General features: G+C 40.6%; 1 long non-coding RNA gene across 1 annotated transcript in view; it reads left to right on the top strand.

Moving 5' to 3' along the window:
- Positions 1-12577: 12577 nt before the first annotated feature.
- The window catches only part of LOC144761271 (uncharacterized), a 93201-nt gene continuing 80103 nt past the window's right edge, over positions 12578-25675 (top strand). Inside the window, exon 1 of the long non-coding RNA XR_013595655.1 lies at positions 12578-12726. This is a non-coding gene — a long non-coding RNA (uncharacterized LOC144761271). The remainder of the gene's footprint in view (positions 12727-25675) is intronic.

Below are 25675 nucleotides of genomic sequence, written 5' to 3'. Positions count from 1 at the left end.
TTTCAAGGTTGGCAACACTAGCTTGCAGGCCACACCTCCCCCTCATCCTTCATGATTGCTGCAAAATCCCCTTTCCCTCCAAGTTTGAATATTAATGGCTCAACATAATTCTGAATTATTCTCAATGTGTTGCTTATTAGAAGTTAATCTTTAGCTTAAGTTCTTGAGGTTCACACCCTCTCTTGGAACTTCTCCTAATATCGGTTTCTTATTGATTACATTGAAAAAGATTTTAAGTTCAATTTCTTAAATCATTCTTAAAGACAAATCTTTGTTTCAAACCTTGTTCTGTCAACTTTTGGTATGATCAATAGTCCTTTGTGTAACATCTCTCAAAGTTATCCTTGAAAGTTGTCTTTATAATAAATGAATCACTAAAGTGTTTGCCATATGAAGGGTCAGCATACATCACTCGTTATACTGATTTTGCAATCATCATTGGGATCTTCTAGATGAAAATGTTCTCAAACAGATGTTATGAATCATGTTTCTTGCCACAATTTTATTCCCTGTGTCATTGATTTGATGATGTTGTTGACATTTGTGGTTCACAATGTGGATGTTGCTTGAACAGGGTCTCTCCCCCCACACCATTCAACCAACAACCCAATCTCTTACACAGAGCATAAAGTGGGAAACGTCCACAGGGGTTTTGTGCGCACTCACACTCTGAGGATAGGCATGTTTTAAAAAAACGATATCCTTCAAAATCTCATGCATTCCACAAGTTATCCTAAAAACTGTTTACACTAAATGTGCTAAATCTGGTAAAAGGAGAGGTGGGAATCAAGTTGTAGGAACACACTTTAAAGAAACAAATGCACAGCTTCATATAGTAATTATTAACTTATTGCCAGTATCTTGTACGAAAATGTACATCATAGGTGACAAATCTTTTGATTATACCGATATCTTGAGTAGATGGAAAAACCATTGCATTTGATTAACGTACCGTATTCCATTTCAGTAGGTGCTACGTGGCAGCGGTGGCACCGGTGTAGGTTGGGCAGTGAGGAACAGGAAGGCGTTGAGGACCTCTGTGGCCACACCAATAGGCTTAACAATGAAAGGGGGTTAGTCTTGAGCATATGCTAGATTCTTGTCTTCAATTTTGATATTTAGTTTGACATATATGACCGTTCAGAGTATTCCATCACCGATCCACTTTTTCAAGTCTGAGTCAAAGTGTTATAAAATCAACAATGGACATAGTCTAACCACAATGTGCATTGTATATAATTTGTATTAGTTAGTAAGTGGTATTCAACACCCAGCATCTAAATAAATTCTAGACTGTAGCCACAGACTTCAGGTTGGGGAATTTGGAATTACAGTAGCCTCTAATGTTTTCCTTTATGGAGTCAACTCCGTTTAAATCTGAACTGCCTTGAAATGTGAAATTGAGGATATGGTGCAAAAATAATTGCATGATTCTGGGCAAATTACTTCATAACTGTGTGCACACAAAAAGTTCTAAATGTCTTTATGTTTGTCATAGGAGAACTATGGCCAAGATTTACTAATGCATTGCTCTGAGTTCGTATTATATTTTAAAAGCAAACCAAATGCAAGGTTTTATGTTGAGGTTTTGTTATTCAAAGCAAGTAAGGATATGCATTGATTCGTTTTTCAAAGTTATACATAGCTGCACTGTTGGAAATGTTCCTTTTCTGCAGGGTCACCCACGATTCTTGCCTTCTGTTGCTGAACCCAGTCAGCCATAGGACTCTGTGAACTTTACTCCTGCGGACCAGTATGAAAGTCTTTGTGCTCACCCTTTCAAACATGATTTAACTGGAATATGCCTAATTGGTATATTTAATGTAATTATAAGTCCCTAGTATATTGCACTCATGTACCAAGGGACTGTAAATGAAATGGTAAATGCTTCTAGTTGACTGCAGCACTCATTTGGCCACCCACTAACGTAGCACTGTAAAACAAGTCTCCAGGCCTAACCCCCTGCAGCCTGGTTGTTCAGTTTTAAACTGCCATTTTGACCTGAAAAATTGTACCTCTTGCCAGGCCAAAACCATTCTTTTTGCTACTTATAATTCACCTTCATGCTAGGCTTTAAAGCCCTTAGGAAAGGCTACATTTTATTTAAAAGTAGGAAATGTATATTTAGAGTTTTACATGTACTAGCAGTGAAAAACATACTAAGTTTTTTTTTCCTGTAGCAAGGATGGCCCTCCCATAGGAAACCCAGTATGGGTTAAGTTATAACACCTTTATTAGTGGAACATACTTAAGATATCTGGGAGTTACAAATGAGCAGTCATTAGATCAGCTGATTGAAGGAGTCTAATGGAAGGAGTCTGCTTCCAGTGAAAGATGAAAGATTGGTATGTATCTCAGGGATGTTCACAGGCCTATGCTTACAGATTTACATCACAACCTCAATAGCTCAAGGTCTTGGTTCAATGTGCCATGCATGAAAAAGGAGGGTCTAGTTTACCACCGACTAGCAAATCTTCCCCGTTTCACTGGGGAAGATGAGCAGTCTGGCAAAAGGAACAATCCTCTCTCAGGCTCGCAATGGTTTTTAGGAAGCACATGTTTTGTACTTAGAATGTCACACCTAAGCATCTGCACTAATAATGCCACAATGCATGTTTAAAAACATTTATTGTGTTATTCTACAAATTAGTACATGAGATATACCCAAAAAACATATGAAACAGATCTCTATTATTAGGGTTAACTGGTAGAGTGAACACAACAAATGTTTCAATCCTGATTGACAGCACCAGTTTCCTAAATCCTACGTGTGAGAAGTTGGCCTGGTATATCCTGTCCACTATTTAAAGTGGGCACCTTGCACCAGTCCAAACGACCCTTATAGATGATTAGGTCAAAGACAACCTTTATCGAAAGCTCTACCTACCTCATCCAACCCTGGAGTCTTTCTTAGGTCATCTAGCACTAAGATTTCTATCAGGCGTTGAGTGCTGGGCCCTCTCCCTGTCCTCAGCCTCCTAGATGCACACGTTTCGCAATTCTTGGAATGAGATCTGGTCATACCTGGGTGGCAGAGAGCAACTGGCTTCTCCCCTAGAGGACATACTAGTGTTATGTGGTGTAGGCACCTACTTAACCTAGTGGGAACTAAACTCTTTTGAGTTGGAGAAAGGGTGTGCTAGACCCTTGACTTACCCACCTCCAAGTTCAGTAGAACTTACTTATTCTAGTCTTGATTATATGAACCCTAATACCTTTAGTGGTTTTCAGTTACTCAATTACTCAATGAGATTTATCTGCTAAAATAATAACAAGCGTGAATCACAACCGATGCATGCTAATGTGAGAAGTTGGCCTGGTATATGTTGTCCACTAATTAATGTGGGCACCTTGCACCAGTCCAAATGACTCTTATTAAAGATTAGGTCAAAGACAACCTTCATAGAAACCTATCCTAGTGGTAGCTTGGCGAGCAGCCTTCAGGCTGAGTCTCGAAGAAATGTAAAGCACCTTGTTTTACCAGATCAGAACCTCCTGAATAACCAAATGAAAGCAGAACCACTCAAGAGATATATAAATTATATGTATTTATTACTAAACACTCTCTACTAACCTCTATACAAGATTAGAGCCAAAGGCACCCAAGACTTAATCAATAGAACAACAGTAAATAGCACAATACACAGCGGGCTCCAGGGGGAGACCAAACCATATACTAAGATAGTGGTATAACAACAACGACTTGACTAGACACAGTGCCTAGAGCATGTAGAATCGCTAGGACCCCAAGGAACCACCCAAAGTAGTGACACAGGGGAGCCAAGGAGGACGGGTGCAGTGTGAGAACACAGATACGAGCTCCGTACAACTCTATGGAAAAGTCGCAGTTGGAAAATTTCAGTTTAAGAACCCTTCAGAGAGGACTTCAAGCAAACCCTTTGGAACATAGAAGGTTCTAAGGCCAGCACCCGTATGAGTACCAAAGTACCTGTGTTACCTATCCCAGGGGAGCCGGGTGCATAGGGGTCAAGTGGTGTCGGAAACCTTCATCGTTTACAATGGGGTGATTCAAAGAAGTGCTGCTGCGGGGAAGATGAAAAGTGCCCAGTGAAATACAAGCTTGCATCTGAGGTGAAAAGAACCTTAAAGCAGAGGGGACAGAGTCTGGGTCACTTATGGGTGACCAGGGACTCGGTAGACGAATGCCCACCGATGTCGGATGCTTCAGGTGAGATGACAGGATGCTTGACTCTGCAGCCATGGGGACCAGGAGACGTCGATGATGACCAAAGTCTGGAGGTGAGCTGTCCCACAAAGGATGTCGAGTACTGATGGGTCAGTTTCCGGATTGGACACCAACAAGCCTTGGCAAATGCAACCCATATGGCCAGAGAAAACGAGTCATGGTGAGGACCAGCAAGGTACTGAAGACTCTCCAAGCCCTGGGGAGTCAGGGCACGTCTGGAGCAACCAAGGAAACCTAAGAGAAATCAAAGTTACCTTCACAGGGTCCCACAGGCCAACAGACCAGGGATCGCGAAGGGACCTCGAGCTGATTCACAAAATACCAGCCCACGGAACACTCGGGTAGTGTAAACACAATATCTCAATCTGAGCAACGCTAGTGAGTATAAATGTCCATATCAATAACACTCTTTTCCAAATTGTGTAGTTTCCGTGTCTTCTTTATTTTTCCAAATTCATATATTTTCCAAATGTGTCGTCTCATAATTCAGTTCAACCACCGGGTACAAATCTTAAAAAGTTCTTCAGCAATACAAAAAGCCAACAGATTTTGCCAACACGTGTTTCTTCTGGCACTTTGGCCAATGAATTCGTCAGGGCTAGAAGCAAGCAAAAGTATAACCTTTAAATTCATATGGATATAAACCATAAAAAAATTTCGGACATAGATGGTATATTTGTGACCTCAAAAGAAGAACTTACAGAGAGAAATAAAAAAGTGTGCTCAAGAAAAATCACATCCCAAATGATAAACCAACAACTCAAAAAAGGTGAGAAGCAATTTGTAGAAATGTGAGATCAAGAAAAAGAAAGAATGAGTAAAAGAGCCAACACCTTGTGTCAAAGAAACCTAGAAATGTGAATCAATTAATAAATATACCAAAAGAAAGAAGTGGAGCGCGTGACCCTAATAAATTACAATCAAATATGCACATTTACTGTGCCTTCAAATTTAAAGATCAGATCAACTTACCAAATAAATTATATTTCCAAACTGATATCATAAAATAAGTAAAAATCCAAAGATCATTATGTTAAGATCGCGTACTCTGCCGAACGTTAGTCCGCTGTCTACTTCTAAGGAGGATAGGTATGAATGCGAAGGGAATATGTTATTGTATTAATTTTAACACATAAACACTTAAAATATTAGCTAGAACCCAATTCAGGTATAATATTATACTTTTTATCTTTTAGTTTTAACACGAAATACATTTTGGCGATCGTAATAAATAAGACCGGATAATTAAATTTTAGGTACAATAACTCGTACTATGCTTCGGGCTATTCTAATTTGAATATATATCTCTTTATTTATCTTATAAACAAGCAAGGTGTCGGGAACTGTTTATACTGTTCTAAATATATTACCCCTATATACGTTAAGATGGCGCTACTTGCCATACGGAAGTCCGCTTTCTACTTCTGAAGAAGTTAAGGTATAAAATCCTTGACTAAGATGGTGCCGTTGCTAGACGCCATTGAAAACATGTGCCCAGGAGTGAAATAGTGACTCTACTCAACGGTAAGATCTTAACAGTACGATGACTGTTAGGGGTGATATTGATTTAGTTTATTTGTTTTCAGTACCTTTACCCTATGCCAGTTAACGACTAAGTGGTGTACGATGGGTTATTTATTTGCGTCATCACAAGTAGATTATGACAATCAAATAAATAGATATTTACATTCGGCATACATATTGCGCTATTGTTTTGTTTTTTCTATTTCTAGGTTCGAGCTCAAGAGACTTATCGAGCTACGTGAACCGCCTATCCTTTAAACTAGACGTGATACGACTTTGTCCAGTTGAGGTATTTCTCATATAGTTACGCTCCGAGTATGATAGTGTTTTCTAAATAGACATGTTATTAATCGCCTTGCTTTTATATTATTATGTTTTAGATCAGAATGCAGTATAAATTTTGAAGCATTGGCTGGGTTTTGACTTATTCACACAAGAAAACGATAATTATCGTCATTTAGGTATTTCCTTTACCCTGATGCTTTTTCTTATGTATTACTCATTTTAGATACTCTTGACCTACGTGGAAAGTGATAGTGGGAGGCCGAATGCAAAGGCCATATCATAGGACAAATGGTTTTGAGATACTTGTTTATATTTAGTACTGTTACAAACTAGTAACAGTCTCTTAATTTTAAACATATATTATTCGTTAGATATGGATATAAAAAAGTTTTGATGATACTTTGGTATATATCTGTTCTTCTCCGACCAAGTTGCGGCTCCGTTTCACTGACTTCTGATAAGTTGTCTAATATTTCGATATGAGAGCAACAGTGGTCTGACAAAGAATTGGTTTAGCCTTTCTGTCTTAGAGATATATATATATATATATATATATCATTTTTTCCCATTGTGATTATAATGGGAAAGGTGTTATCTGTTAGTAGTGTAGATTTTAAAATAAATTATATTTGTAGATGCAATATAACTGTTGCCATAATATTTATGTTAATTTTTGATTGATAATAACTTATTAAAAAATTCAGTTTTCCTTAGGATTCTGAATAGATTTGGTTGTTTGATCTTTGGATTTTTACTTTATTTTATGATATCAGTTTGGAAATATAATTTATTTGGTAAGTTGATCTGATCTTTAAATTTGAAAGCACAGTAAATGTGCATATATGATTGTAATTTATTAGGGTCACGCACTCCAGTTCTTTCTTTTGGTATATATATTAATTGATTCACATTTATAGGTTTCTTTGACACGAGGTGTTGGCTCTTTTACTCATTCTTTCTTTTTCTTGATCTCACATTTCTACAAATTGGTTCTCACCTTTTTTAAGTTGTTGGTTTATCATTTGGGATGTGATTTTGAGGTTCACAAATATACCATCTATGTGAAAAAAATGTATGGTTTATATCCATATGAATTTAAAGGTTATACTTTTGCTTCCTTCTAGCCCTGACGAAGTCATTGGCCGAAGTGCCAGACGAAACACATGTTGGCAAAATCTGTTGGCTTTTTGTGTTGCTGAAGAACTTTTTAAGATTTGTACCCGGTGGTTGGACTGAATTATGAGATGACACATTTGGAAAATATATGAATTTAGAAAAATAAAGGAGACACGGACACTACACAATTTGGAAAAGAGTGTTATTGATATGGACATTTATACTCACTAGCATTGCTCAGGTTGAGAAATTGTGTTTGGGTTTTAGGGTAGACATTTGTCTATCTGTTGTTACAACCTTTGGTAGTGGTTGTATCTCTTCTTTAGAGCATATGCTAGTTTGACATATAAAGAGAAAATATAAATGTTATACTATTTTGCGCATATCTTCTCTACTGCCAATCTTTCTGTGAATCACTCGGGTAGTGTAGGCCGGAAATCTTTGGTGCAATTACTGCTCGAGTCAAGACTACACATAGCCCAAAACACAGCCTCAGGGATTGCCGAAAAGCATATGCTGTTGCAAAAGTACACGGTGCACAGGGGTTTGGGTTGCACGCTCACCACGACGGATACTGGTCTCAGAATTGCTGAGAGGGCAGATCGTCTACAGCGATGCTCTGGAATCCACCTTCTGAGTTGCAGAAATCTTCGGAGTCTTCAGGGGCTTGGGAGATGCCAACCGGTCAGATGCGTTAAGGTGCCTGCTTCAGCAGGGGAGTAACTCCTTTCCTCCAGTGGAGATTCTTCAGTCATCCAGCATAGTGTAGATCATCGAAGTACTTGGTTTCTGCTTGAAGAGTTTAGTCCAGGTAAAATCCAAGGTCCTGTAGTCAGGGTTCCTACTTTATACCACAGGAAGGGGTTGGACAGACTCTGGGGACCCACCTATGGGAGGGTCAGGGCAGAGGGGTGGTTACACCCAAGTCCTTTGTCCAATTTCGTGCCAGAGCAGGAGCAAATGGCTCCTGCAGCCGGTTATGAACTGGACTATGCAGAGGGACACCAAATGTGCCCCCAGTGATGACTTTCAGGCACTCTCAGAGTGCACCCACCCAGCCCCAATACACTAAATCCTGTCTGGGAGGTAGTCACACCTCCTTGTGACAGGAACCCTATTGTCAAGCCTTCCCGTGCTCAAGCTCATCTCGGCAGCCGGAGGGCAGACGCGTGTCTGTGGCTGGCAGCATCCATTTTGTGATGCCCAGGTCGAGAAAGCTGGCACAGGGCGGACCCGTGCCCCACAGTGGTGCTTCTACATGGGAGGAATCATACCTCCCACACCAGTTACTGGTGTGGAGGTAGATTTCAAGGTATTTGACACCAAACACAACATGTTTCTAAGCAGCCGTTTTAAAGTTAGCATTTACCGCGCGGTTATAATGCACTTTAGTATATATGGTTTGGCTGCATCACAGACAACCCCGGGGAATAGATTCTGAAGGCTGCAGAGGGGCTCTGCTCATGCAGGGGCACCCTCTCACACAAAAGCCAGCACCCTGCCTTCAGGATTGATAAGGCTTGCCATAGGGGTGACTGATGGGTTTATATGTGCAGCGATTAGAATATATATAGGTAACCTATATCTAGGTAAGGGATGCATGCACCACCTTACACAGGTCTGCTACCTGTCAGTTTGAATTGTCTCTCAGGGGTGGAATAATACATACTGCAGCCCCTGGGAGGCCTCTGGGGTACCTATGCCCTGGGCACATGGTGTACCATAAACTAGGGTCTGATAAGGATACACTAGTATGCAATCAGGAGTGTACCTAAAGTACATGCAATCAATTTAGATGAGAAAGCAGATTGACTGGGGTCCTGGATAGCAGGATCCCAGTCAGTCTAAGTCGAAAACAGTGATACATTAGCAAAAAAGTGGAGGTAACTATAAGAAGCAGATCCTACTCTCCTGCACTACGCTCACCCATTTCACTCTCTATACACTACTCGGAGAGCATATAAATCCTCTATCATTGTCTACAGGGGAAGTGTTGCAATTATTGCTCTGCATAACTGCCACATGGAGACCTCTCTTTTTTCAGACTTTTAGCTGGCAAGGCAAGACAAGGAAGAGGAGAGAGCCTTTTGTGATGACAACTTACCCTAACTCCTTTTTAGCTCCATAGATACAACCTTTGCCAGGAAGGAGAGCAGCCTATGATCTGAAAATGCATGTCTTTCTGGACAGCTGGAGTGCAACAACCTTTCTGACTTGAATGGTCCAGTTCCATGCATGATTCAATTGATGAATGATACCTAGCAGGACGGACATTCGATGGAAAAATCCAGCCACATCCAGTATTCTTGGAATGCATCACCTCTGTGCACATATCATTGTTATACCTCATGCATGTACCCGGCGACCCTGAGATATAGATATTCTAGGGTACCTCAGCCAGACTCATGTCACATATGCCGCTGATAGGACAACAAGAAAACAATGCTGTTCAAGGTGCATGTGCCCTCATGTCATAAAAACTTTGTAAAATAGCTTATTTTAATCTGACAAAGGGGAATAACTAAAATCAAGTTAATACTGAGTACCTTTTAAAGATGGAGTTAGTGCCGAAATCTGTAAAAAAATGTCAGTGCTTGGCGTGGACCCCAAAATGCTGGTAAATGACTGACAAACTCAGAACAATTGTCACTCTCAGGCATCTAGCAGTTAGAAAACAAGATCAGCCAATGGGTGGCAGATCAGTATGTAGATTGTAGAAACAATGTTTGCCATTGCTATTCTTTTGGGAATAGAGGTAGTTGAAAAAAGGCTATATGTCTGAGGAAAGGCAAAAAACCAGACATTAATGAAGCAGAGAGAAGGACTGCGCCTAAAAATTTATTTTATGATACTGAGAAACCAGGATGTAATGGACGAGCTTAGAATATTTCAAAACCTGCCACCTAAGCAGGATGTAAGCATTTCTGGGGACAAGATAGGACCAGACTAAGATGATCCATGTGGGCAAGGCACACATACTCAAGGGGATGTCTTTTTCTCACTGGTGGCCAATCAAATGACTGTAGATGAGGTGAGACAAGATATCCTTGTCTGACGCCAAAAATAGATTTGGCAGGAGCATTCTGCCGCTGCTTGAGGTGGCAGAATAGATTCAACCGCAAAAACTTAAAGAACTTCCATCAGCCAGATGATTCAAGATCGTTGTGCTTACAACTTATTTTGTATTTACAACAAGGGGTGGTGAGGGACAGAGTCTCTGAATTAAGCAGAATACTCTCACCCAGTCAAGAGATCAGGGATAGATCCAACACCGTTTTTTAGCTCATTGCACCATCCCAGTTTCAGAACCTGGCTGTATGCAAATTAGTCTGTTCCTGTCCCAGTGCATGATGGGAACAGGGCAAACCAAACTACAAAAGCCAATTCTTACACTGGGAAGGAAACAAGCTTCCGGGGACCGGTTTCTGGCATTACAGCCGTCTTCGGCCCGGCTTGCTTGAATCCTGATGGTGCAATGAGCAAGGGACTCATGTCTGAGTATACCCTTCCACGCTTAGGGTGGACAAAATTATTTACAACAAGGGGTGGTGAGGGACAGAGTCTCTGAATTAAGCAGAATACTCTCACCCAGTCAAGAGATCAGGGCTAGATCCAACACCGTTTTTTAGCTCATTGCACCATCCCAGTTTCAGAACCTGGCTGTATGCAAATTAGTCTGTTCCTGTCCCAGTGCATGATGGGAACAGGGCAAACCAAACTACAAAAGCCAATTCTTACACTGGGAAGGAAACAAGCTTCCGGGGACCGGTTTCTGGCATTACAGCCATCTTCGGCCCGACTTGCTTGAATCATGATGGTGCAATGAGCAAGGGACTCATGTCTGAGTATACCCTTCCACGCTTAGGGTGGACAAAATTATTTACAACAAGGGGTGGTGAGGGACAGAGTCTCTGAATTAAGCAGAATACTCTCACCCAGTCAAGAGATCAGGGCTAGATCCAACACCGTTTTTTAGCTCATTGCACCATCCCAGTTTCAGAACCTGGCTGTATGCAAATTAGTCTGTTCCTGTCCCAGTGCATGATGGGAACAGGGCAAACCAAACTACAAAAGCCAATTCTTACACTGGGAAGGAAACAAGCTTCCGGGGACCGGTTTCTGGCATTACAGCCGTCTTCGGCCCGGCTTGCTTGAATCCTGATGGTGCAATGAGCAAGGGACTCATGTCTGAGTATACCCTTCCACGCTTAGGGTGGACTTTCCAGTAAAGAATTGGCTTGGTAGTTTGGTCAGGGACAGATTAATTTGCATGTAGCCAGGTTCTGAACTGGGATGGTGCAGTGAGCTAAAAAACGGTGATGGATCAAGCCCTGATCTTTTGACTGGGTAGGAGTGTTCTGCTTAATTCAGATACTCTGTCCATCACCACCCCCCTTTTTGAATCGATACAACTTATTTTGAGTATTAGAAAGAACCACTGGAGAAGAAGCACGAAGAGTTTCGATCTCAGTGGCAAAAGATAATTTCTCAGTCACTCTTAATACCAGCCTCCTGCCAGAGTTAGCTAAAACAGGTGGAGACCCCATATTCATGGCCAGAATGATTAGCTGAGATTGAAACAGGCCAAACAAGATTGGTTCCCCTATTTTACTGAAGCTGAGCCTGAGAGCCTGAGCTGGTGGAAACACATCAACTCGGCAGCAATGGCTGGTATTGACTGACATAATATTTTTTTAAAGTAAAGAAAAAGATTAGTCTGACCATTTGTTTGGCTTTTGTCCTTTGGAGGATCACTTTCAAAATACTTGTATGCCCAACATCATCGTGATGAGGGTGGAGGTTTGCTTTCCACTGTGGAACCCAATAACCACTTCCTAGATTTGTGCAACTGAAGGAAAATTACAGGTATAAGTCCTTACTGTCTTTCATTAACTAGCCAAGAATAAGGTCAACCTACGTATGTCTAAATAATTACCCCACGGTCAAACACTCAATCTCCTTGACTTGTGATAATTAGTAAAGGACTGGACTTCTCCCAACAAAAATGTAGAGCGTATAATCCATTGAGTTCCTCCACACAGTGAAAATGCATACTGAAGTTTTTGTAGGGTGAGGGGCATCAGTTTCATACTTTTTAACAGTCCTTGCATTAACAGCTTTTAGATTTTATTATGCTTTTCTTTGTTCCGGCAATAGTGTTCTGTGCCATACATTATTTATATTAATCCGTACTACCACCAATCTGAATACACATTTCCAAACACAATGTGCTTCATCACAGAATTTACTCTTCGGGGCCTCGTCAAATGTCAAAGAGCACTATCATAGTATATCACATCTTGGCATGAGTCCCCAAAGTAAATCAATTGATCAAACATTCAACAAGCTAGAGGATGACATGCTGCATTCAAAGCTTTTTGCCCTGACAAATAGTCGTGCTGTTTATATATAAAGCTTCCAACCAATCCTCTAAACGTCTTTGCAAAGGTTCTGAATAGATAACCGTGTTCTCTAATTCGCTGAAAGCAACATTTGCTGACCCTCTCACACACAGATCTCCTGGGATTCTAAGAGCACCATGTCTATCCTGTATCTTCTGCTCATCACAGCGGTCCTCTTCACCGGAGCCTTGGGTAAGATCCGCAACACCAGCAGCATGGAAGCTTATTGGATGGGAACAGCTAGGAGTATGCATTGTGAGTTCAGGAAGGGAGATATTCTGTATTCAGATGAGCAAACCTCCACTTGTGTAGTCTCTCCTCTCTCTCTGAGGTCTCTGCTCCAAACTGAAAAATTGAGCGCTTTTGTGAACACTGTTTATGCCACCCACTTCAAGGTGTCATGGGGAATGCACTGAACATATTTTGGCAAATTACAAGTGTGGATGAAAATAAGTACTTTTATATTGAATGTGTCAGGTCCTTGTGAGAATCAAGTGAGATTGATGCCACCAATTTGACTGCATTATGATATTCAATAATCCTTCTGTGTTGTCATCAACGGTAAGAATTTCACACTTTACTGAATCTTGGGAATGAACCTCCTGAACTCCATGTCCCTGTCAATAACGGCATGACTTCAAAGAGATTAAATGTACTTGCTGATCACCTTATTTTCCAATGCACGATCGCTTTCCTTTTTAAATCTGGCATTAGCCGAAACCATCTCATTTTACTCAAATTAGTATATAATACTTACACACTTAAATGTAGGAGCTTTTTGACAACCGTCTTCATCCATCGGTCTGTTGTTATGTCATTCACATATTTCATCCCACTATGGCACTAAACAGAAACAGTTGGTCAGCCCACTTCAACTATTGGCTAACTTCACTGTGAGTGACTGCAGTCTGCTCTTTCAGAGGAGCACCTCAGCACACAAAGTAGTTCTCTCGAGTCCAGAACTATACTATGAGATTGTCTTTGAGGCTACAAATAATTTTACATTTAGCCAATTTGTTTTTGTGTTGGTGGAGGCCTCGCACACCCCCCAGCAATAAAGTTCTACAAAATAAGCACTGGCAAAGTCAAAAAAGCTGCTCGCCAACACCAGAACTATTGGCTTTGCCAATGCTTGTTTAGACTTACCCTGCCAAAAAGGATATAATGGCTTACAAAGGAACAAATAGGCAATAGTGCCAGCATTATGTCCCAAAATAGACCATGTGAACAAACTGAAAATATTACAGGACGCTTTCTTTAGCTGTTGCGCACATGAACTTGTTATTGCCATGTTATTAGTTTTTCTATACATTATAGGGACCACAATAAGATCACAGTTAAGATAGGACTTGTAATGTCTCATACTTTGAACATACACTAATAGTTTGAAGGACTGACTCTCACTCAACAAAGTGTTACAATGCAATACAATTATCCACAAAACAAGTGTATTCAGAAATAAATATGTACATACAAGTAAAGTAAATTTAGATTTACTGCATATCAGTTAATCTCAAGTACACACCAGCTAGTTAGCAGTAAATCATTCATTTCACTATCTTCTATTGTTAGTGGCAGTATCGTATTTTTGAATTTTTGAATTCGAACCAGTCTATTTTGTCTTGAAAACCATTGCATCCCAGATAATTGGAATGCAACTAAGCTTTTAATACTTTTCCATTATTATTATGAAGTTATCAGAGGAGGTGCATCATCCATCTTTGAACTGATAAGTATCACTTTTGTTCATCTTGATTTATTCATCAGATCTTTTTACTAGAAGGCTTGCACTCAGTACTTTGATTAGGTTCGCCAATAGACCACGTGGGCTAAGTATTAGTTGTACATATCAGTTTTTCATATGGTTGATTTGTGATTACACAATACCTATGTTTATTAAATTATTAAACAACGTGGCTTAAGCACGCTATGGGGTTACAGTTTGCTGAACAATCACAAACTTTATTTTGCTATAAATGTTTATCCAGGCTCCAGTGATAGAAAATGTCTTCCCAGGTAGGGAAAATAGGGTATTTGCCATAACATTTCTGATTTATAAGTAGTTTGAAAATTAAGAAGCTACGTTTTTCAACTACCATTATCTGCAAAATCTTGTCATAAACCTATAATTTGCTTGCAAAAGAGCTTGAATGCTTTTACAATAAAACTATAAAATTGATACTGAAATAATTTCCTGTTATATGACCACAATTCTAGAATATAACCTGAAACTGCTTTCTGCACACTTTTATAGATATTCTTTGAATGTATCTATTTTTATGACGTCCATATTGGCAACTTTTTCATTTGCTTCTATAGCCATTTATATACACTCTAGCTGTTTAATTGCTCACTCACTTAGTGAGAAGGTCACTCCTCCTGACAGCATTAAACAGGAAACCCAGTAGCTCAGATGGAGACAGGTGTCTCTTCCTGAGGCTCGCTTTTTCAAAGGATCTCAGGCATCTATAAGTAGGATGGGGTTTGAACACTTCATGTGAACATATTTTAGTAAGGTGTTTTGTGAGAGAAACAAATGGGTGCAGCCTGCATGTAATGAAGGGTATACACAGTGGTGGCAAAAGTAGTTTAAGCAAAAAACAATCTCATCTAATGCGGCACACTGCAGAATTTCTTTGGTAAGTATGGCATGTCCCATTTTCTAATTATATCAACAAAAGGTGCAAATAGTTTTTTCTACACATTCGCTGAAGCAGGTGTGTCCCTATTAAAACTTTCAGGGACTGTAAATGTAAGAAATTGGGTTATTGGTTGAACGGGTGAAAACTTAACTCAGACAACAACCACAACGCTAGTCAGGGTGAACTACAAGAGTGACCGGACATGTGATATCCTAGTGACATTGAACCTTACAGCAGCCCTAATCAAAACTTAAAACCATTGTGATAGCTTGTGTGTATGCACTGCAACATTCCTTTTAAGACTTTTTACTCAAAAATAGCCAGTTTCAATAATTTTCTTTGTTAGTATTTGTTTGATGCACGGAGGCAGGTGTATACTTCTGTATGATATCAATAAAAACGTACAGTGCCGGTGGAAATGTCCTTTTTCACGTCAAGCAAACTCACATTGAGTTGAAAATAATTAATTTGCACTTTCCTGGAGGCAATCACAGGTAGACGAACAATCTGAACAGTAATATGTAATGCAACGAGATGATCGCTGTACAAAATTGAGTTATTAGTTGAGAGAGGTAGTAGCTCAACTCAAATGATAAACACAATCCTTATCAAGGTGAACAACAAACATTCAATAAATTAACCTGTGCTTAACCCTGTGGAGGCTTAGCACAAAATATGTCAGGGTTAACTTAGAGGCAATGTGTAAAGTATTTATGCAGAACACAAACAGTAATAAAGTGAAAAACACAACACAAGAAAACTCCAATGGGTGATAGTCCTTTGTCAGATTGGCTTGTATGTAGTGTTGTGTAAGTTACGACTTTGGCGTAACTCTACAAGTGGTGCCTTCCCACCCACGGGTGACACAGGTGAACTTGGTTCAATGCACCACAATGAATGTGAAAGAAAGGTAATGTAGCCTGCAGTATCCTATTCCATGTGTAATTGACATAAAAATATTGTGTTTGGGTTACTAACAATTCCATAAAGGGGTCAGGGGCACAGAGAATATAGTAACCAACCTATTTCATTATTCACAATATCACACACACACACACGCACTGCACTATGAAGAATCAACACTTTTAGTTGAAAATATTTATTACTACAGAACAATCTATTTCTCAGTACTTCTAAAACAACTACACAGAAAATTATAAAATCTTAATAAGGTACGTTATTAATAACGAGAATAAAATGAACATTTCTACCATTCCTAAAATGTCATCTAAAATGTAACACCCTAACGTCTGATTCTATATGCTATACCAAGAGAGCATAAAAAGTAGAGCAACTTGCAGTCAAGCGTTTCTTACAGAGTAGAGACACAATGCATACCTTGTTAACAGCAATGGCTGTCTTTATCAGTGGAGACGTGAAGACAGTCTTCCCCGCAATGAGCACACACAAGCTTCACTAGCAGTTGGTGCGTCTCCCTCCAGGGCTTGGCTTGATCACCTTCAGTCGTGATGTAGTATCTGCGAGGTGCAAAGTGTGCCAGCAGTTGAGACTGTCTCTAGAACAATCTTGGGTGCTAATCTGGGTGAGGGACCTCTCCTGATAAGTGATCAAGAGTTCGTCCTTCTACATTAAATCTTGTCTGACCTAGATTATGTGCATCAAGGTATGTGTACCAGATGTTTCCTTATGAACATGTAAGGCAAAATGACATCAATTGACACTACATTATTTTAGTTATATGTTTGCATGTGTTCTTATTTACCCTTGACATGGGGAAGGGAAGACATTTCACCCAGACAAATGTCACATTAAATGGTGAATCTATGTAATTAATTTAAGAACTTGACACTATCACAGTTCTTGCAGAGATAAGGTCAATCGACATCTGCATCTAAAGGCAGACATGACAAGGAATATGGCAACATCCATTGTCTAAGTTGAGGAACATAGCAACCTCCATGGACCAATATGGAGTCAGGCCTACATAAGATGGCGTCTGACCTTAGGGACTTTACATCAGTAGGTCCCTGTGTCCTGTCTGTTCTCAGAACAGTTTTTGTTGACAAATTCTCTATGTCCCATGCTTTGGAGAAGTCCCTCAAACACCCCTACCAAGGGTCCAGGACCAGTGAGGCACCAGTCATGGAGGTTAAGACTCACTCCTGCAGAGGCCAGCACCATGGCTTAAGGCCTCAGTAGCTTGTTATGTCCCTGTAGCTCAAACAGAAGGCCAGCAAACTAGCCCTTTGCCTCACTCTGGTGGTCCTGGGTTCAAGGAGAAGGTCCAGTCTTCCTTCCACAGGGCATCAGGGCAGTCCTTGCAGCAGCATGGCAGTTCTTCCAGTAGCAGCAGGGTAGAAGAACAGTTCTTGTTCTGAGTCTTCCACAGGTCCTGAAGTGATCTGAAGAGTGGTTCTAAGTGTTCAATATTTCCACCTGGTGCAAGCCTTTACGTATTGGAGGCATTCTGTCCAACCCATATCTAGTCCCAGAAAGGTCTTCCCATCCCCTGTCAAGACTCCAAACTGTCTAGGATTGCAAAAGATTGGTTCCTTGGTGTATGCTGGAGGCAAGGCCCATTGAAGTGTCAGTGGGGCAGCTCCTCTGCAGCCACCCTGGTAGGACACAAACCCCAACATCAGAGCCATTTACGGTATGTGACACAGGACAGTGGCAGAAGGTACCAAGGAACTGAGGTACTAGTGACGATATTATGTCCAATCTTCCGTCAACTCGGCACCTTCAAAGTATAAATATTTGCCTACATTTGCCCAGTCAAATACAAGGTGGTTTAGGAGCAGATCGACTAACTACTTGCCCGACGCCCTGCTGCTGCAAGTGCCGAAGGAAGCCGACCTTCCAACTGACGCACTGAGAAGACGCTGTCTTTTCTCTTGCCAAGAAATCCAGCTCCGGTGTTTCCAGGCTGCCCTTGCCGGTTGCTGGGAGATCGAGTCCTGAGAGAGAGATACAAGACCTCTATCATTCTAAAACCAAGGTACGGAGCTGATTAGACCTTTAGAGAATTCTTGGAACAGATTCTTGGCAGAAAAATACTAGACTTAAGCTACAACACACTTACTCCTCCCTCGTACTAGACTTAGGTTAGGTACACCGGGGAAGGCGTATTTTAGAAGTACCAGTTGAGTACTTTTTGCCACTATTTTATCACTGTATGTATGTTATGCATTTTATGTATTCTATGTTTATGGCTTAGAAACCATATCATGCTCTTACAGTACTATTTTATAATACTATTCGTATTATATGCATTGTACTTCTTAACTAGCATTTCAAATGTAGCAGTGCATTTCTTATGCTTAAGAAATAAGACTGTTCAATAAATACTTTTATTGAAAACGCTCGTCTCTCTATTTCTGAGCAACTCTGGTGAAATGAAGCATGCACATCTGACTGAGTGAAATAGCCGTCTATTGTTTCCGCGACTCTAGAGATACGGTTCATTCTGGGGAAACAAAGTTGTTATGTTATATGGTTGTCAGAAACTAATTCCTTCTTGTACTTTCGAGAAAGTTTCTAGTGACTTCTGAGCTAGTTGGCACTCACAATTAAGTCTAATATATTTGGCAGAGACCTAGTCGAATTAAGTCCTATGTCTAAGCTGCAGCATATATTATTCCAATGCGCAGAGCCTATTGGGAATATATGAACTACACTACATGGCGCCCAACGTTTGGTAAGGCGATAATTTAACGCTAGATACTACAGTAACTCAGTCGTGCTTTTCACACAGACCCCTTTTCTCCCGTAAAAACTCAAAAAGACGTCTGGAGTGGGTGAAAGGATAATATCCACCAAAACTGAGTAGGACGAAAAATCCTATGTATTAGTTTTTGGTTTGTTCAAAGTTGAAGGATACAGTTTTCCAAAATATTGTGCATCTAATCTTTGTTTCCTTGAAACTTGTTCTGCAAACTCTCAGCCGACTAAAATGGCGGATAGTGATACCGAATTGGAGAGAGCTGCAGAAGCAGCTCAAGCAGTCTTAGATGACGCTAATATCATAGAAAAAGATACGGCTGCTGTATTACTCCCGGTAAATGTAACGAAAAGTATAACTTACAAACAAATAAACAATGGAGTATCAGCAAGAGGTGGCAGAGTGATCTTTGTCATAGAGGCATATGAATATCGTCAGACAGAGGTATTCTATTCATGGATTCACTTTCCAGCAGCTAATGCGGGAACACTTGAGTTCCACTACTACAAAGCAGAAGAACCTCCAGCGGAATACATTCCTATCGAGGACATTGGAATTCCATTAACTTACCAAGAGCATCAGCTCTGGTTTAAAGGCGCCCTACAACATCAAAATCACATTACCAGGCTCGGTCCACTAGGTAGACCAGGAGCAACATGGCCGGTACTAGCCAGCTTTACACCACATCCAGACATTGAAAGGATGTCAGATGCAGAATTGTTCGCTCAGCTAAAACAGTTAATTAAAATACATAGACAATTGGTTCAATATGTCATGCGGACATTAACAGTCCAACCAGCTGTAAGAATTCCACAGCACACCCCTCACCAGGAGAACACAAACAAAATCACACCACAGACTATACAGTCAGTCATTGGTAAACTACCAGCAAAACGGGAACAAATTCCGTTCTGGTTAGCATAAAAAATTATTCAAATAGAGTCAGTATTTCCTGATAGTACGCCTCATGAAAAACACAGGATTCTGACAATCTGTTTACCTATGGGGATTGCACCACACATAGAGGATTGTGACACTTGGGGCACAGTATTTGCTTCAATCTACACTAAAACACATGGTGTTCCATCCATGGGGGTAATACCAGACGTTCTAAGACAGATTCAAAATAAATATGGTCCAGGACCGGCTTTAAATCTAGGTATGAAATTACTGAAAGATTTCAAACAGGTCTCGGCTATACTATTACCCAACATTAAAGTTGAAGCAGCATCAGTGGCAATCCGCCAGAAACTAAAAGAAACAGACATTACTGAGCAACCATATGAGCTTGCCAGAATTATTGAAAAATCCTATGAAGAACTAGGTAGAGATAGTTTGAGTGGGAAACCACTAAAACCACAACTAACAGAGAATCCTGAAAAAACTTTTATTAAAAATAATCTCACTACTCCTAAAAAGAAGTGGGAGAACACTAAACAAACGCTTCCTAGAGAGAAGCATTCCCAGTCCAGAGGAAGATCTCCCCAACGGGAGCCCTCTAAAAAGAGGTGCAACCTCAGAAATAGGGATACTTTAAGAAAACCTGATAGATATCAAGATAACGATACACGTTCCTCTCGTACCTTTCAGACTTCACTGCAGAAATCAGAAAGAAGAGGACGGTCAGAACAGAAAGAAGAACGCGTGAAGTCCAAAGACGAACAGCACGTTCCAAAAAATGAGAAAACTCAATTCACCAAGAAGAAGGTAGCAAGTTTAAAGATCAGACATGCTAAGGATTCTGAGGACACAACTCAAGAACGGGGAATGGGCTCAGACAATGCTAGGCAGCACATCGGAAGTAACCATAGTTCGCAAGATCCTGAAGGATCATCTGGAGACAGTGGACTTGAATGAATGCATTCAAGTTGAAACTGCCGACACCAGGGTTAGTGTAGCCCACAAGTTATATGAAGTAACACTCCGGATGGAGGGGGACATAACTAGAAAAATAAAAATCTCTCTTTTGGGACAAGCTTTCCAAGGGTTATGACATATTTCTGGCTGAAAGAGATTGGCCACCTGCAGTTGTTAGGGAGCGCCCACACAGCGAAGAGATAATTATGCCAGCCTTCTCAAATCACAAAACACGTAGGATGGGATGAGGATTCTGCTCACCACAAAATCCAGTTAAAAAATCAACCTACTGCTCAGAGGCAGTAGCCAGTCAAGCAAGAATCTAAAAAACAAGTCAGGGAGATCTTAGATCAACTTGAATATCAAGGGGTGATTGAAACATGCACCTCATCTATGAACAATCCTTTGTTTCCTGTCTCCAAGCCAGAGAATTCATATTGTCTAGTTTTGGATTACAGACTCCTAAACTCTTGTTGCAAACCTTTTGCAGTACAAAATTCACATAGTGCAGCACTGATGAATAATATTGTGCGCAAAAAATATAAAACCACATTAGACATTTCAAATGGGTTTTTCTGTCAAAACATTGCACCGGAAAGTAGGCACTTGACCACTTTCTCAATCTTGGGGACACAAAAACAATTTTGCCGTCTCCCCCAGGGATTCAAGAATAGTCCAGGGTTATTTTCAGCCAGAGTAACAGAAATACTACAATTGTACGATGATGAGGCATTATCTTATGTCGATGACATATATTTTACAGACGATGATTTGGACGTGCACTTGAAAAGAGTGAACACCATAATACTTGGGTTTGCTTCTGAAGGGTACAAATTCAAATTTATTTTTTTTTTAAACTATTTTTATTGAAAAATGGTATCCCTTTTTTTGACACAGGACACGACGTTTGAATCAGACATTATATAAACAAACAAACACATGTTTTGCACATGTTGGTTACAAGAATCACCTTCTACATTATTCTCTTATTATATCAATAACGGGATATATAATAAAACAACAGATAAGACTTTTCTATGAAAACATGGAAGCAAAAGAAAAGATAGAAAAGAAGAAAAAAGACAGCACAACGCACATCATAATAAATCCAAGTCTAGAGACTAGATTCCTCTTTCCATTGCCTGATCGGGTCCCAAATTCGCTCCCCAGCTTTCTCCCTTTTTTCCCCTTTCTAGCATATATTGCAGTCTCTAAATTATATATCGACAATAATCTGACTAACCATTGATGATGTTGGAGGTATAACATCTAACCATGCTGAAGCTATACATAGTCTCAACACTGCCATTGCGGCAAATATGAAATATCCCCTCTTCATAAGCCTATCATTGTTGTTGACACCAAGGAGGATTATCGAAGGGGACAGAGTGATTTTACCACCTAACACTATACTAAGGAATCTCTGTATATCTTTTTGGGTTGATTGCAAATGTGTACATGTCGCAAACATATGTGCTAAATCAGCGTCTGCACTTCCACATCTAGGGCAGCTAATTCCTGAAATCCCTCCCCACTGTGCAATTCTCGCAGGGGTATAGAATAGATGGTAAACAGTTTTATAGTGCTGCGCCTGGAGGGATGCAGAGCATAAGATACTATGCCCCAACTCTAATGATATATGGAAGCATTCTTCTCCTATTGCGAGCTTGTTCGCCCATTTCTCCGCCATCCTATCCATGTCATCCTGCTTCACTTTTATCAGTTCCGAGTAGAACCTCGTAATCGTACAGTCCAAACCTGCTTGTATAATATCCATAATTGGAATTTTGCTGACCCCTGCCCTTCCCCCCTCTTTGTTTCGATGTAACTTCTCACTTGTAGAAATTTGAAGAAATGTCTCGACTCTATTCCATACTTTGTCTGCAACTCAGAAAATAGCAATAACCTTTGTGTGCTCCTAAGATCGCCAATCATCCTTATCCCCTTCCTCCCCCATTCGCCAAAAACCAAGCCCGTAAATATATCTGGAGGGAGAGAAGGATTCGCACTCATCCTAGTGTAAGCGTTGTATTTCCCAAGTCCAGAACCTTTTGCGAATGCTTTCCAAAAGCTGTAAACTGCCAAACTCGTCTTAAATCATGTCCTTTTAAAATAACTAAAGTCAGTATACTTCAAAAACAAGTTCTCTGCTTCTGCTCCCATAACTAAACCGTATATTGCTAATGTGCCGAGCTCGTCCTGCCCTTCTGCTTCTGCCCCTCCTAAAAGACCTGCCATATTTTGTAGTGCCGCCGCCCAATAATAGAGCTTTAAATCCGGTAACGACCATCCACCCCTATCCCCGGGCAGTGCCATATACCGAAGCGCTCTCCTTATCTTTCCTTTGGCCCAAATAAATCTATTAATCATATGCTCACATCCCTTAAACCATTTGAGTTCAAACAACAATCAAAATAAATATCTGCCAAACAAGATAAGTAAAGATGGCTCACTCAAAGTCCATAAAATACATTAAGCAAAATTGAGCTCACTGTATTAGGAGACCAGAACACAGATTCAGCCATGCAGCAATCTCATATATAACATCTTTTTATTTATTATTTTGTTTATTTTTTATATTTGAACTTTGGATAAAAATTTCCATCTCATATCTTTAGAGAATTACAATTAAAACAAAAAAGAATATACAATACACATTAGAATTTCATACGGTCTATAAAACAGCCCCTAGTACCCCACACTCTAGGCATTCAAAATTCACTCATTCAATCTACATACACATAAATCCACACACTTCACATTCATCCACCATCCTCTATATAGTTCCAGAGTGACAATTGGACTTGATCCTGTGGAGTCTTCTCGGCAGAGCTCTGAAGACCCTAGTTGGTAGAGACAGGACAAGGAATAACAACGCCAACGCGCGTTTCGGTGACCGGCCAGATCTATTGCCGCACCTTCATCAGGGCATTCATACGAGGACAGTGGGGAGGGGCAGGTCAATAATATACAACGGCCAATCTTGTTGCATAGAACAACCAGAAGAAGCCTTCTCAACAATGGATAATTTCATCAAAGCATCTGTGATCAATCACCATACCAAAGGAGAGAAGGAGGAAACAGATTCTATAATTGTCGTTACTTCTGCTTCTCTCAATCCATGCAGGCAGGGGGCCTTAGATATCCAAATAGGAAAAGATGAGCAACAGGGCAAGCTATCATGCGAGATGACTCCGGAAGTGCGAAGGTCCTGATTGTAAAAAAGCGTCTCTCCAGTGATCAAGAGTATTTAAGCATACTTATTTCATCTCTCGGTGTCTAAGTTAATTTCTTCGGGTCGCCTTCATTTGTATGACCCAGAAGCTGCGGTCAAGGGTTCACAAGTTTCCCGATTCTTTCTCCGAGAATGAACGAATATCCACGCGTATAGCTGATGCGGGCTCACGCCTCAACACGTCTTCTGGCACATATATCTGGAGGGAGAGAAGGATTCGCACTCATCCTAGTGTAAGCGTTGTATTTTCCAAGTCCAAAACCTTTTGCGAACGCTTTCCAAATGCTATAAGCTGCCAAAATCGTCTTAAATCGTGTCCTTTTAAAATACCTAAAGTCAGTATACTTCAAAAACAAGTTCTCTGCTTCTGCTCCCATAAATAAACCGTATATTGCTAATGTGCCAAGCTCGTCCTGCCCTTCTGCTTCTGCCCCTCCTAAAAGACCTGCCATATTTTGTAGTACCGCTGCCCAATATTAGAGCTTAAATCCGGTAGCGACCATCCACCCCTATCCCAGGGCAGTGCCATATACCTAAGTGCTCTCCTCGTCTTTCCTTTTGCCCAAATAAATCTATTAATCATATGCTCACATCCCTTAAACCATTTGAGTTCAAACAACAGTGGTATTGCTCTAAATATATATAAAAACTTGGGTAAAATCATCATCTTTACAATGTTAGTACGTCCCACAATTGAGAGATGTAAATTCTCTAGCCTATCCAAATACTTCCTCGCTTTAGCCAAAATTGGTGTTATATTTTTCTCCACTAGGGTATCTAAATCAGACGAAATGGTTACCCCCAAGTATACTCCAGCCTGCACCACTCGATGATCAGAGCAGTCAACATAATTGTTTTTGATTATTTGCGTTTTACTAGTGTTTAATGCATATCCTGAGACCTGTCCAAATCTCATAGCCTCGATCTCCACCTGCACTATAGCCTCTGTGGGGTTAGGTGTTATCACTGCCACGTCATCGGCATATGCGAGCACTTTACATTGTCCCATACGCGTATGCAGTGGGGGAATCCTCTCACAGCTCTCTATTCTTCGATTCAGCGGGTCCATGTACATCGCAAATAGAAGCGGGGAGCATGGACAGCCCTGTCTGGTACCTCTCCTTATTTGAAGAGGGCGAGTTGAACCTGCATTGATCCGAATTGCAGCTCTGGGATCCCTGTATAAAGCTTGAATTGCCCTAATGCAACCACTGCTAAAGCCTGCTCTTTTTAAAATATGCCACAGATAGTCCCAGGAGACCCGATCGAAGGCTTTTTCTGCGTCTAATAGCATTACCGCCATCGGGTCTCCTGCGACCTCCATGGCATCGAATAACGTAATAACCTTACATGTATGATGAGTCGTACCTCTCCTTTTTGGTCAGAAAGATCTTAGCTGCCTTATTTGCAATATCCTCTTCCGCCTCCATTTTTGCCTTTGCTATTTTTAGGAGGACCTGGTCCAACGGAGCCCCTGTTGAGACACAGTGATGAAGCTCTTCCTCCACATCCGACACTGCCCTAGCCAGATCTCTGTTCCTAGACTGTTCCAGTTTTCGTTTATGGGTATTAAAGCTTAAGGTTTCGCCACATGCTCCCGCCTTAAAGGCATCCCAAACTATACCTGTAGCTGCGCTACCCCTATTAATTAAAAAAAACTCTTTAATCCAATGAGCCATGTGCTGTATATATTTTTGATCCTGCAGGAGCCCTCGTTCGAAAGTC

The sequence above is a fragment of the Lissotriton helveticus genome, chromosome 6, assembly GCF_964261635.1.
Source record: "Lissotriton helveticus chromosome 6, aLisHel1.1, whole genome shotgun sequence".
NCBI classification, from domain to species: Eukaryota; Metazoa; Chordata; class Amphibia; order Caudata; family Salamandridae; genus Lissotriton; species Lissotriton helveticus.
The sequence above is the reverse complement of the archived record's forward strand: the minus strand, read 5'-3'. Positions and strand labels throughout refer to the sequence as shown.